This window comes from Oncorhynchus mykiss, chromosome 1 (assembly GCF_013265735.2).
Source record: "Oncorhynchus mykiss isolate Arlee chromosome 1, USDA_OmykA_1.1, whole genome shotgun sequence".
NCBI classification, from domain to species: domain Eukaryota; kingdom Metazoa; phylum Chordata; class Actinopteri; order Salmoniformes; family Salmonidae; genus Oncorhynchus; species Oncorhynchus mykiss.
In genome coordinates, this window is record NC_048565.1 from 15,680,340 (window position 1) to 15,693,297 (window position 12,958).

Below are 12,958 nucleotides of genomic sequence, written 5' to 3' on the forward strand. Positions count from 1 at the left end.
AAAAACATTGTGGACACTTACCACGCTGCACCTTGGTCCTCCTCTCCTTCACCAGAAGAAAGCCGTTACAGCTAACTGTAAAGTTTGGTGGAGGAGGAATAATGGTCAGGGGCTGTTTTTTATGGTTCAGGCTAGGCCCCTTAATTCCAGTGAAGAGAAATCTTAACGCTACAGCACACAGTGACATTCTAGACGATTCTGTGCTTCCAACTTTGTGGCAACAGTTTGGGGAAGGCCCTTTTCTCTTTCAGCATGGCAATGCCCCAGTGCACAAAGCAACGTCCATACAGAAATGGTTTGTCGAGATCGGTGTGGAAGAACTTGACTGGCCTGCATAGAGCCCTGACGTCAACCCCATCAAACTCCTTTGGGATGAAATGGAATGCCGACTGCGAGCCAGGCCTAATCGCTCAACATCAGTGTCCGACCTCACTAATGCTCTTGTGGCTGAATGGAAGCAAGTCCCCACATAAATGTTCCAACATCTAGTAGGAGGCCTTCCCAGAAGAGTGGAGGCTGCTATGGCAGCAAAGGGGGAGGGAAAAACTCCATATTAATGCTCATAATGGTGGAATGAGACGAGCAAGTGGTCATGTAGTGTAGTTGCCCATCCCTTCCCTAAATAATCATCACACTATATAACATTATGTAAGCGCCTTCCATGTTGAGGACTTTTAAAGCCTGGCGATGCTTAGTTTCCAGGCCTAAAGGGGCTATGAATCGATGGTCTGTTTAACCTGGCAGTTCTCTCGGTGGTCAAGTTCAGTTCCATTGGGCAGTTTTGTCCAGACAGTGTCCAGACAGCTCAGAACATCATGGCATACAGTTTCGCCGCTAGTTAACCAACTGCAGTGGGGAAGTGAAAACTGAGAAAATAGCATTGGATTCCTGGATGTTGTTGTGAATGTTTGATATGAGACATATGTAACCGGTCTGAAATGGCTGGCTAGTTAGCGGTGCACACTAGTGGCATTTCAATCGGTGACGTCACTCACTCTGAGACCCTGAAGTAGTTGTTTCCCTTTCTTTTGTGGAGCGATAGGTAACAACACTTCATGGGAGGCAGTGGCAAGGACAGGGACGGAAGCAATACTGTTACACATACACAGATGGCAACAGAACTAATAGGGCACAGCCACACCCTAGTTGTATGATAGAAGCCACTCACAGGATAATCAAAGCCATGGCCACAGTGGGTGACCAGTCCCTAAGAGACTCATTAGAGTAGGATCTGTACTGATTACCATTGAGTGTCTACAGTGAGAGCAATGATTTAAAAAATAGGTATTAAAATGTCTTCTCTACTTCTGGGTTTACACATTATTATTCATGTAGTATTGTGCTGTATGTGGCTACTAATTTCCTTTGCATACAATATCTATTTTTCTAATGAGGTGTGATGTAATTTTACACAAATGTCACAAAAAATATATTTTACACTGATGAAGTTCCGGTGATTGATTCAAACTGACAAAAATAACCTAATTTTATTAACTTTTTGTGTGTGCATGCATTCTAATGTAAATTCGATACATTTTGTAAGCCACAGGCTACAAAATCTGGACAGACACACGCAGACTCCTGCGCATCAGCCAGTATAGCTCTAAATGTCTATCCACCATTCTCAATAATCAAGTGTAGGCCTTATATCTCTGGAATTTACCACATAGGCCCAATAAAAATGTAACTGCTTAAAACAGCATGCATTGTTGTTAAACATTATGCATATCCATTTGGCCGTACATTGCTCAGCCAAACAACTTAATAAAAACAACTGCAAATAGGAGTCCATCAATCACACAACAGCGATGGTCTACTGTTTTCTTCCATTGGCGACGTCAAATAGGCCACTACGTAGCTATGAAAATACACGAATCGATTTAAATGCAAAATATTTCCATGATTTTTTGACGTCGAGTGGAGAGATTATCAGTTAGAGAAATAGCCTGCACATGTACCGTTTCGAAACCATCACATTAGGTCACCTGGACAAGCCCACCTATTTCAATCGACCTTGCAATACATTTTCAGTAACAGCCTATACATTGGACAATCTCGGCTACAAATACATTTTTGCAGTGATGATTGAACACAAAATGCATTCAAGGCTAAAAGCGTCATGTGTATCTTGAAAAAAAAAACACTTCCATGCATCCGCCTGTTTAACATTCTATTCGCATCAGGACTATTCTCCCTCTGCTCAGCTCGCAACGTAACCAACCCGACCTCCATTTTCATGCAGCATCGTAAGAAACCGATAAAACAAACAATTCGTAGCTTTTAAATCTACGTTTGATGAGGCATTCGTTGCTGGCATGTAAAATAATTATAAGACATACAATTGTGCTTTATTCTTACCTCATTTCCCGAGCTGTGTTGATTTCAATAGGGTGTGGAATGAGACCTCGGGATTCTGTGGGAGTGATACTGAATTCGCCACTAGCAGATGCGTGTTACTGTTGTGATGCTAGTCTGTCACACACCACAACCTCTCTCCCTCTCTCTCGCGCTCTCTCTCGCTGTCTCTCAATTTCACTAAAAACGCTATTTATTTTTCTTGGTAGGCAATTTTGAATATAGAAAATATTATAATGTGCTTCATACGTTCGGCGTAAAGACTGGTTAGCAAAATCTAAACCTAAACTTTTAACTTGAACTTTAAACGTGTATATGGAAGTGCGGGAAAGCACACAGACATCAGATTTGGTTCCCACCTATAATGTGTGCATCTGTGAATCATAATACTGTGCACATTTTGGTCGTATCAAGGCTTAGTTTTGACATTCTGCTCAAAGCTTGCCAGGGGTTGCTGTCCATGGTGCTGAACAGGTGAATGGCGCCGCTGCCTTGCCAGGGGTTGCTGTTCATGGTGCTGAACAGGTGAATGGCGCCGCTGCCTTGCCAGTGGTTGCTGTCCATGGTGCTGAACAGGTGAATGGTGCCGCTGCCTTGACAGAGGTTCCTGACCAGGGCAGTGGGGTGCTGAACGGACAGATCCCCTGAGTACTTTGCCTATCCAGGTATTATTTAGTTATTAAGTCACCTGACCCAACTCGTTGATAAATAATGAAGAAAGGCACATGACCCCGTTCATAATTGGTCATTGTTTTGGAGGTGGGCGTTGCCTCTTATTCTTGTAATGTCTCAATTTACCACTGGAGGGAGACAACAGCTAATCTTTAGTGTCAGCTGCACCAAGAAAGGCTGTCTGGGAAAATTTACAGACAGTGGCGCCATCCCCCTCACTTCAGCGATGTTTTCTCAGTATTTCTCAGGTTAACGTTTTTCTTGTTCATCTCATTTTGTCATTTTGAGAGTTTGTCTCTCTCTCTCTCTCCACCGTTTTATTCCCACTCCTTTTCTTCTCTCTCCTCCCCCTTCTTTCACCCCGCCCCCACCTTCTCTGTCTCTCTCTCCCCTCTCTACCCCTCCCTCACTCTCCCCTTTTCTCTCTCTCCCTCCTCCTTCCATTCTCTCTCCTTCCTCTCTCTCCCATCCCTCCTTCACCCTCTCCCTCTCTCTCTCCCCTTCCCTCAATCTCCCCTTTCTCTCTCCCTCCTCCCCTCCATTCTCTCTCCCTCCTTCTTTCCCTGCCTCCCCCTCCTCTCGTCTCTCTCTCCCTCTCCATCGTCTCTCGCCCTCCTCTCTCCTACCTCTGTCTGTCTGTTGACTGACTCTCTCTCTCCCCTCTCTCCTCTTTCTCCCCCTCCCTCCCTCCCTCCCTGTCTAATGACTCCCTCTCTCCTCCCGCTCTCTGTGGGACCAAGTTTTCACTGTGAAGAGTTCATTTCACATGGTCAGATGCTGGATTGCGTTCATCGGAAGCGTCTGTTGAACGATCCCATGCGTGATTCCATCTGCCGATGTCACTCAAAAGCACATTAATTCTAGGTCAGTGAGGCCTACCTTTCTGCCATTTAGTGGGGGAGGGGCAAATTAATCGTCCATTGTATTGTTAGAGTTGAGGCCTGAAGCCTAGCTTCATGTCCACTCCCACCAATAGAGAGAGAAAGAGAGAGAGAGAGCGAGCGAGAGACAGCGAGAGAGAGAGAGAAACGTGGGAGCTGTTCCTTCTGCACCATGCCACTCTGGAGCCACTATGCTATTTAACAGGCAGCAAACGGCATCCACTCACTGACACCAATTATGTGGCAGCCTAAAGCACCGCATGTTGGGCTACACTACATTAAACTGACTGACTTAAAGAACCCCATCTAATCAAAGATAATCATACACTAGATACACGAAAGTATGTGGACACCCCTTCAAATTAGTGGATATGGCTATTTCAGCCACACCTGTTGCTGACAGGTGTATAAAATCGAGCACACAGCCATGCATTCTCCATTGGAAAACATTGGCAGTAGAATGGCCTTACTGAAGAACTCAGTGATTTTCAATGTGGCACCGTCATAGGAGACCACCTTTTCAACAAGTCCGTTTGTCAAATTTCTGCCTTGCTAGAGCTTCTTCTGTTTCTGCCCTGGCGGCTCCTTCTGTTTTGAAGTGGAAACACAAGCTCACAGAATGTGACCACCGAGTGCTGAAGCGAGTAGTGCCTAAAAATAATCTCTCCTCAGTTTCAATACTCAATACTGAGTTCCAAACTGCTTCTGGAAGCAACCTCAGAACAAGAACTGTTTGTCAGGAGCTTCGTGGAATGGTTTGTAATGGAAATTGTCTCTGTGTGTATCAGATCGTATGTTTAGCACAATGCTGTTTTGTAATAACCTGCATTGGTTGGGTTCATGCGAGTGACAGATTGACTGCACAAAGAAGTAAACCACAATCACTAATAAGCAATTTGGCAGTATTTGTAAAACATTATCTTGGGACTAGAACAGTTATAAAATGTCTCAGTTTCAAGGTTATATGACTTGTTTGTGTAGCAGTATAAAGGGACTGAAAGGGAACGCACCTTTTCAGAGTTTCATCAGTCTTGTATTGAGTTTGTGAACCTCTCTGTGCGTTAATAAACATTACTTAATTTAGTTTGACTTTGAGTCCTTAGTGGTGAATTTCCACAACAGGGTTTCCATGACCGAGCAGCCGCACACAAGCCTAAGATCACCATGCGCAATGCCAAGCGTCGGCTGGAGTGGTGTAAAGGTCATCACCATTGGACTCTGGGTTTGGCGGATGCCAGGAGAACGCTACGTGCCCCAATGCATAGTGCCAACTGTAAGGTTTGGTGGAGGAGGAATAATGGTCTGGGTGTAACGGTTTTCTTCCGTTGAACCATATCAGGCCAAACAACAAACCCAACATTGAAACACAAAACATAGAATGCCCACTCAGCTCACGTCCTGACCAACACTAAAACAATGAAAACACAAAAGAACTATGGTCAGAAAGTGACAGTACCCACCCCCCCCCCAAGGTGCGGACTCCGGCCGCAAAACTTGAACCTATAGAGGAGGGTCTGGGTGGGCATCTGTCCGCGGTGGCGGCTCTGGTGCAGGACGTGGACCCCACTCCACCATAGTCTTTGTCCGCTTTAGTGTCCTCCTAGGAACGGCGACCCTCGCCACCGACCTTGGACTGGCAACCCTACTAAAGGGCCCCACTGGACGAAACAAACTCCTCCGGACTGAAGGGCAGCTCTGGACTGAGGGGTAGCTCAGGACTGAAGGGCAGCTCAGGACTGAGGGGCAGCTCAGGACTGAAGGGCAGCTCAGGACTGAGGGGCAGCTTAGGACTGAGGGGCAGCTCAGGAGTGAGGGGTAGCTCAGGACTGAGGGGTAGCTCAGGACCGAGGGGTAGCTCAGGACCGAGGGGTAGCTCAGGACCGAGGGGTAGCTCAGGACCGAGAGGCAGCTCAGGACTGAGAGATAGCTCAGGCTGGTTGACGGCTCTGGCGGCTCCTGGCTGACTGGCGGCTCTGGCGGCTCCTGGCTGACTGGCGGCTCTGGCGGCTCCTGGCTGACTGGCGGCTCTGGCGGCTCCTTGCAGACTGGCGGCTCTGGCGGCTCCTTGCAGACTGGCAGCTCTGGCGGCTCCTTGCAGACTGGCGGCTCTGGCGGCTCCTTGCAGACTGGCGGCTCTGACGGCTCAGGACAGACGGGAGACTCTAGCAGCTCTGGACAGGCGGGAGACTCTAGCAGCTCTGGACAGGCGGGAGACTCTAGCAGCTCTGGACAGACGGGAGACTCTAGCAGCTCTGGACAGATGGGAGACTCTAGCAGCTCTGGACAGGCGGGAGACTCTAGCAGCGCTGGACAGGCGGGAGCACCTGTAGCCAAAGGACGGAGAGACAGCCTGGTGCGGGGGGCTGCCACCGGAGGGCTGGTGTGTGGAGGTGGCACTGGATGGACCAGACCATGAAGGCGTACTAGAGATCTTGAGAGCAGGGCTGGCACCATCTGCCCTGGCTGGATCTTCACCCTAGCCCGGCAGATGTGGGGAGCTGGGATGTAGCGCACCGGGCTAAGCACACGTACTGGGGACACCGTGCGTTCCACCGCATAACACAGTGCCTGACCAGTACAACGCCCGCCACAGTTAGCACGACTAGCACGCACCTCAGGATGAGTGCTGTGCATACTGCGCCAAACCAACAGCTCTCTCTCCTCACTCTCCTCCAATTTTATCAACAACTCCTCGAATGTCTCATAATCTCCCCTCCATTCACTCTCCTCCAAATTTTCCAAAAACTCCTCCACACTCTCAGATACACACCTCAACTTCGCCGACTGCTCTGATTCCATCCTTGGCTCCTCACGGTAAACAGGGGGAGTTGGCTCAGGTCTGACTCCTGACTCTGCCCCACCCTCCCTGTGCCCCCCCCAATACATTTTTGAGGCTGTCTCTCAGGCTTCCATCCGCGCCGCCGTGCTGCCTCCTCATACCAGCGCCTCTCCGCCTTCGCTGCCTCCAGCTCTTCTTTGGGGCGATAATCTCCTGGCTGTGCCCAGGGTCCTTTCCCGTCTAGGATCTCCTCCCAAGTCCATTTCTCTAAATAGTGCTGCCTCTCCTGCTGCTGCTGCTGCTGCTGCTACCTCTCCTGCTGCTGCCTGTTACCACGCCGCTTGGTCCTATTGTGGTGGGTGGTTCTGTAACGGTTTTCTTCCGTTGAAGGAGAGGAGGACAAAAATGCAGCGTGGTTAGTGTTCAACATGTTTAATATAGATGATAACCGAGGACACTTACAAAATACAGAACAACAAATGTGAAAACCGAAAGCAGTCCTATCTGGTGCATAGACACAAAGACAGAAGACAACCACCCACAAAACCCAACACAAAACAGGCTACTTAAATATGGTTCCCAATCAGAGACAATGACAAACACCTGCCTCTGATTGAGAACCATATCAGGCCAAACAACAAACCCAACATAGAAACACAAAACATAGAATGCCCACTCAGCTCACGTCCTGACCAACACTAAAACAAAGAAAACACAAAAGAACTATGGTCAGAACGTGACACTGGGGCTGTTTTTCGTGGTTCGGGCTAGGCCCCTTAGTTCCAGTCCTATAGGCAGAACCTCAAACAAGATGTACCCGTGACTAGAACTACTCAACGCTGGTCTGACCAATCGTAATCCACGCTTCAGGAATGTTTTGTTCACGCGGACTGGGAAATTTTCCGGGCAGCCTCAGAGAATAACATTGATTTATATGCTGATTCGGTGAGTGAGTTTATAAGGAAGTGCATTGGAGATATTGTACCCACTGTGACTATTAAAATCTACCCTAACCAGAAACCATGGATGGATGGCAGTATTCGCGCAAAACTGAAAGCGCAAACCATTCCATTTAATCATGGAAAGATGACTGGGAATATGGCCGAATATAAACAGTGTAGTTATTCCTTTCGCAAGGCAGTCAAACAAGCAAAATGTCGGTTTAGGGACAAAGGGGAGTCCAATTGAATGGCTCAGACATGAGGTGTATGTGGCAGGGTCTACAGGAAATTACGGACTACAAAAAGAAAACCAGCCATGTCACGGACACCGACGTCTTGCTTCCAGACAAACAAAACACCTCATTTGTCTGCTTTGAGGATAATCCACCGACGCTGCCCGCTACCAAGGACTGTGGGCCCCCCCTCTCCTTCTCCGTGGCCGATGTGAGTAAGACATTTAAACGTGTTAACCCTCGCAAGGCTGCCAGCCTAGAAGGCATCCCTAGCCGCGTCTTCAGAGCATGCGCAGACCAACTGGCTGGTGTGTTCACGGACATATTCAATCTCTCCCTATCTCTGTCCCCACATGCTTCAAGATGGCCACCATTGTTCCTGTACCCAATAAGGCAAAAATAACTGAACTAAATTACTATCGCCCCATAGCAATCACTTCTGTCATCATGAAGTGCCTTGAGAGACTAGTCAAGGATCTATTCACCTTCACCTTACCTGCCACCCTAGACCCACTCCAATTTACATACCGCCCTAATAGGTCCACAGACGATGCAATCGCCACACTGCCCTATCCCATCTGGACAAGAGGAATACCTATGTAAGAATGGTGTTCATTGACTACAGCTCAGCATTCAACACCATAGTACCCTCGAAGCTCATCATTAAGCTTGAGGCCCTGGGTCTCAATCCCTCCCTGTGCAATTGGGTCCTGGATTTTCTGACGGGCCGCCCCCCAGGTGGTGAAGGTAGGAAACAACATCTGGGGCCCCACAAAGGTGCGTGCTCAGCCCCCTCCTGTACTCCCTGTTCACCCATGACTGCATGGCCATGCACGCCTCCAACTCAATCATCAAGTTTGCAGATGACACAACAGTAGTGGGCTTCATTACCAAAAACAACGAGACAGCCTACAGGGTGGAGGTGAGTGCACTCGGAGTGTGGTGTCAGGCTAACAACCTCTCACTCAACGTCAACAACGTCGAAAGGCCATCAGACTGTTAAACAGTCACCACTGACACGGAAAGGCTGCTGCCTACATACAGACTCGAAATCATTGGCCACTTTAATAAATGGATCACTAGCCACTTTAATAATGCCACTTTAATAATGTTTACATATCTTGCATTACTAATCTCAAATCAAATCAAAGTTTATCAAATCAAATCAAAGTTTATTTGTCACATGCGCCGAATACAACAGGTGTAAACCTTAGAGTGAAATGCTTACTTACAGGCTCTAACCAATGGTGCCAAAAAAAAGGTATGTGTGTGTGTGTGTAGGTAAGTAAAGAAATAAAACAACAGTAGACAGATTTGAAAAAATAGTAGCAAGGCTATATACAGACACCTGCTAGTCAGGCTTATTGAGGTAGTATGTATATGTAGGTATCGTTAAAGTGACTATGCATATATGATGAACAGAGAGTAGCAGAAGCGTAAAAAGAGGGGTTGGCGGGTGGTGGGACACAATGCAGAAAGCCCGGTTAACCAATGTGCGGGAGCACTGGTTGGTCGGGCCAATTTAGGTAGTATGTACATGAATGTATAGTTAAATTGACTAAGCACATAAGATAAACAGAGAGTAGCAGCAGCGTAAAAGGGGGAGGCACACAATGCAAATAGTCCGGGTAACGATTGGTTACCTGTTCAGGAGTCTTATGGCTTGGGGGTAAAAACTGTTGAGAAGCCTTTCTGTCCTAGACTTGGCACTCCGGTACCACATGAGAGAACAGTCTATGACTGGGGTGGCTGGAGTCTTTGACAATTTTTAGGGCCTTCCTCTGACACCACCTGGTGTAGAGGTCCTGGATGGCAGGCAGCTTTGCCCCAGTGATGTACTGGGCCGTATGCACTACCCTCGGAAGTGCCTTGCGGTCGGAGGCTGAGAAATTGCCGTACCAGAAGGTGATGCAACCGGTCAGGATGCTCTCGATGTTGCAGTTGTAGAACCTTTTGAGGATCTCAGGACCCATACCAAATCTTTTTAGGGGAATAGGCTTTGTCGTGACCTCTTCACGATTGTCTTGGTGTGTTTGGACCAATCTAGTTTGTTGTTGATGTGGACACCAAGGAATTTGAAGCTCTCAACCTGCTCCACTACAGCCCTTTCGAAGAGAATGGGGACATGCTCGGTGCTCCTTTTCCTGTAGCCCACAATCATCTCCTTAGTCTTGGTTACATTGAGGGATAGGTTGTTATTCTGGCACCACCCGGCCAGGTCTCTGACCTCCTCCCTGTTTTGTCGTCAGCAAACTTAATGATGGTGTTGGAGTTGTGCTTGGCCATGCCATCGTGGGTGAACAGGAAGTACAGGAGGGGACTGAGCACGCACCCCTGGGGAGCGCCAGTGTTGAGGATCAGCGTGGCAGATGTGTTGCTACCTACCCTCACCACCTGGGGGCGGCCTGTCAGGAAATCCAGGATCCAGTTGCAGAGGGAGGTGTTTAGTCCCAGGATCCTTAGCTTGGTGATAAGCTTTGAGGGTACTATGGTGTTGAACACTGAGCTGTAGTCAATGAAAAGCATTCTCACATAGGTGTTCCTTTTGTCCAGCTGGGAAAGGGCAGTGTGGAGTGCAATAGAGATTGCATCATCTGTGGATCTGTTTGGGTGGTATGCAAATTGGAGTGGGTCTCAGGTTTCTGGGATAATGGTGTTGATGTGAGCCATTACCATCCTTTCAAAGCACTTCATGGCTACGGTTGTGAGTGCTATGGAGCTGTGGTCATTTAGGCAGGCTGCCTTTGTGTTCTTGGGCACAGGGACTATGGTGGTCTGCTTGAAGCATGTTGGTGTTACAGACTCAATCAGGGACATGTTGAAAATGTCAGTGAAGACACCTGCCAGTTGGTCAGCACATGCCCGGAGCACACGTCCTGGTAATCCGTCTGGCCCCGCAGCCTTGTGTATGCTGACCTGTTTAAAGGTCTTACTCACGTCGGCTACGGAGAGTGTGATCACACAGCCGTCCGGAACAGCTGATGCTCTCATGGATGCCTCAGTGTTGCTTGCCTCGAAGCGAGCATAGAAGTGATTTAGCTCGTCTGGTAGGCTCGTGTCACTGGGCAGCTTGCGGCTGTGCTTCCCTTTGTAGTCTGTAATAGTTTGCAAGCCCTGCCACATCCGACGAGCATCGGAGCTGGTGTAGTATGATTCAATCTTAGCCCTGTATTGACGCTTTGCCTGTTCGATGGTTCGTCGCAGGGCATAGTGGGATTTCTTATAAGCTTCCGGGTCCTGCACCTTGAAAGTGGCAGCTCTACCCTTTAGCTCAGTGCGAATGTTGCCTGTAATCCAAGGCTTCTGGTTGGGGAATGTACGTACAGTCACTGTGGGGGGGACGTCCTCAATGCACTTATTGATAAAGCCAGTAACTGATGTGATGTATTCCTCAATGTCATCGGAAGAATCCCGCAACATGTTCCAGTCTGTGATAGCAAAGCAGTCCTGTAGTTTAGCATCTGCTTCATCTGACCATTTTTTTTATAGACCGAGTCACTGGTGCTTCCTGCTTTAATTTTTGCTTGTAAACAGGAATCAGGAGGATAGAGTTGTGGTCGGATGTACCAAATGGAGGGCGAGGGAGAGCTTTGTACGCGTCTCTGTGTGTGGAGTACAGGTGATCTAGAATTATTTTCCTCTGGTTGCACATTTAACATGTTGATAGAGATATGGTAGAACTGATTTAAGTTTCCCTGGATTAAAGTCTCCGGCCACTAGGAGCGCCGACTCTGGGTGAGTGGTTTCCTGTTTGCTTATTTCCTCATACAGCTGACTGAGTGCGGTCTTAGTGCCAGCATTTGTCTGTGGTGGTAAATAAACAGCCACGAAAAGTATAGCTGAGAACTCTCTAGGCAAGTAGTGTGGCCTGCACTTTTTCACAATATACTCAACTTCAGGCGAGCAAAATCTAGAGACTTCCTTAGATTTCGTGCACCAGCTGTTGTTTACAAATATTCACAGACCACCTCTCGTCTTACCGGAGTGTGATGTTCTATCCTGCCGGTGCAGCGTGTATCCCGCTAGCTGGATATCCATGTCGTCATTCAGCCACAATTCAGTGAAGCATAGGATATTACAGTTTTTTATGTCCCGTTGGTAGGATATTCGTGATCTTACCTCGTCTAGTTTATTGTCCAATGATTGCACATTGGCGAGTAATATTGACGGTAACAGCAGCTTTCCTAGTTGTCTTCTACGGGTCCGGACGAGGCATCAGGCTCTTCGTCCTCTGCGTCGCTTCCTTTTGCGAATAATTGGGATGTCTGCCCTGTGGGGTGTTTGGAGAATATTGTGTGAGTCCTGCTTGCTGCTGTTGTTGTTGTTGTTGTTGAAGAAATCTTTGTCTAATCCGAGGTGAATGATCCTGATATCCAGAAGCTCTTTTCTGACGAAAGATGCGGTTGCAGAAACATTATGTACAAAATAATTTACAAATATCGTGAAAAAAACCATAATAGCACAATTGGTTAGGAGACCGTAAAACGGCGGCCATCTCCGGCGCCACCATGATCTCATATGTATATATTGTGTTCTATACCATCTATTGCATCTTGCCCATGCTGCTCGGTCATCACTCATCCATATATTTATTTATATGTACATATTCTTATTCCATCCCTTCACTTAGATTTGTGTGTATTAGGTATTTGTTGTGGGATTGTTAGGTTACTTGTTAGATATTACTGCACTGTTGGAACTAGAAGGACAAGCATTTCACTACAGCTACACTCACATTAACATCTGCTAACCATGTGTACAGTGCCTTGCGAAAGTATTCGGCCCCCTTGAACTTTGCGACCTTTTGCCACATTTAAGGCTTCAAACATAAAGATATAAAACTGTATTTTTTTGTGAAGAATCAACAACAAGTGGGACACAATCATGAAGTGGAACGACATTTATTGGATATTTCAAACTTTTTTAACAAATCAAAAACTGAAAAATTGGGCGTGCAAAATTATTCAGCCCCTTTACTTTCAGTGCAGCAAACTCTCTCCAGAAGTTCAGTGAGGATCTCTGAATGATCCAATGTTGACCTAAATGACTAATGATGATAAATACAATCCACATGTGTGTAATCAAGTCTCCGTATAA

General features: G+C 47.4%; 1 protein-coding gene across 1 annotated transcript in view; it reads right to left on the reverse strand.

The window, feature by feature from the left end:
* LOC110490301 (adenomatous polyposis coli protein 2) overlaps positions 1–2,523 on the reverse strand; it is a 43,892-nt gene extending 41,369 nt beyond the window's left edge. Inside the window, exon 1 of the mRNA XM_021563655.2 lies at positions 2,359–2,523. The gene's annotated coding sequence lies outside the window, so the exon portion shown is untranslated. The remainder of the gene's footprint in view (positions 1–2,358) is intronic.
* Between the last annotated feature and the right edge of the window lie 10,435 nt (positions 2,524–12,958).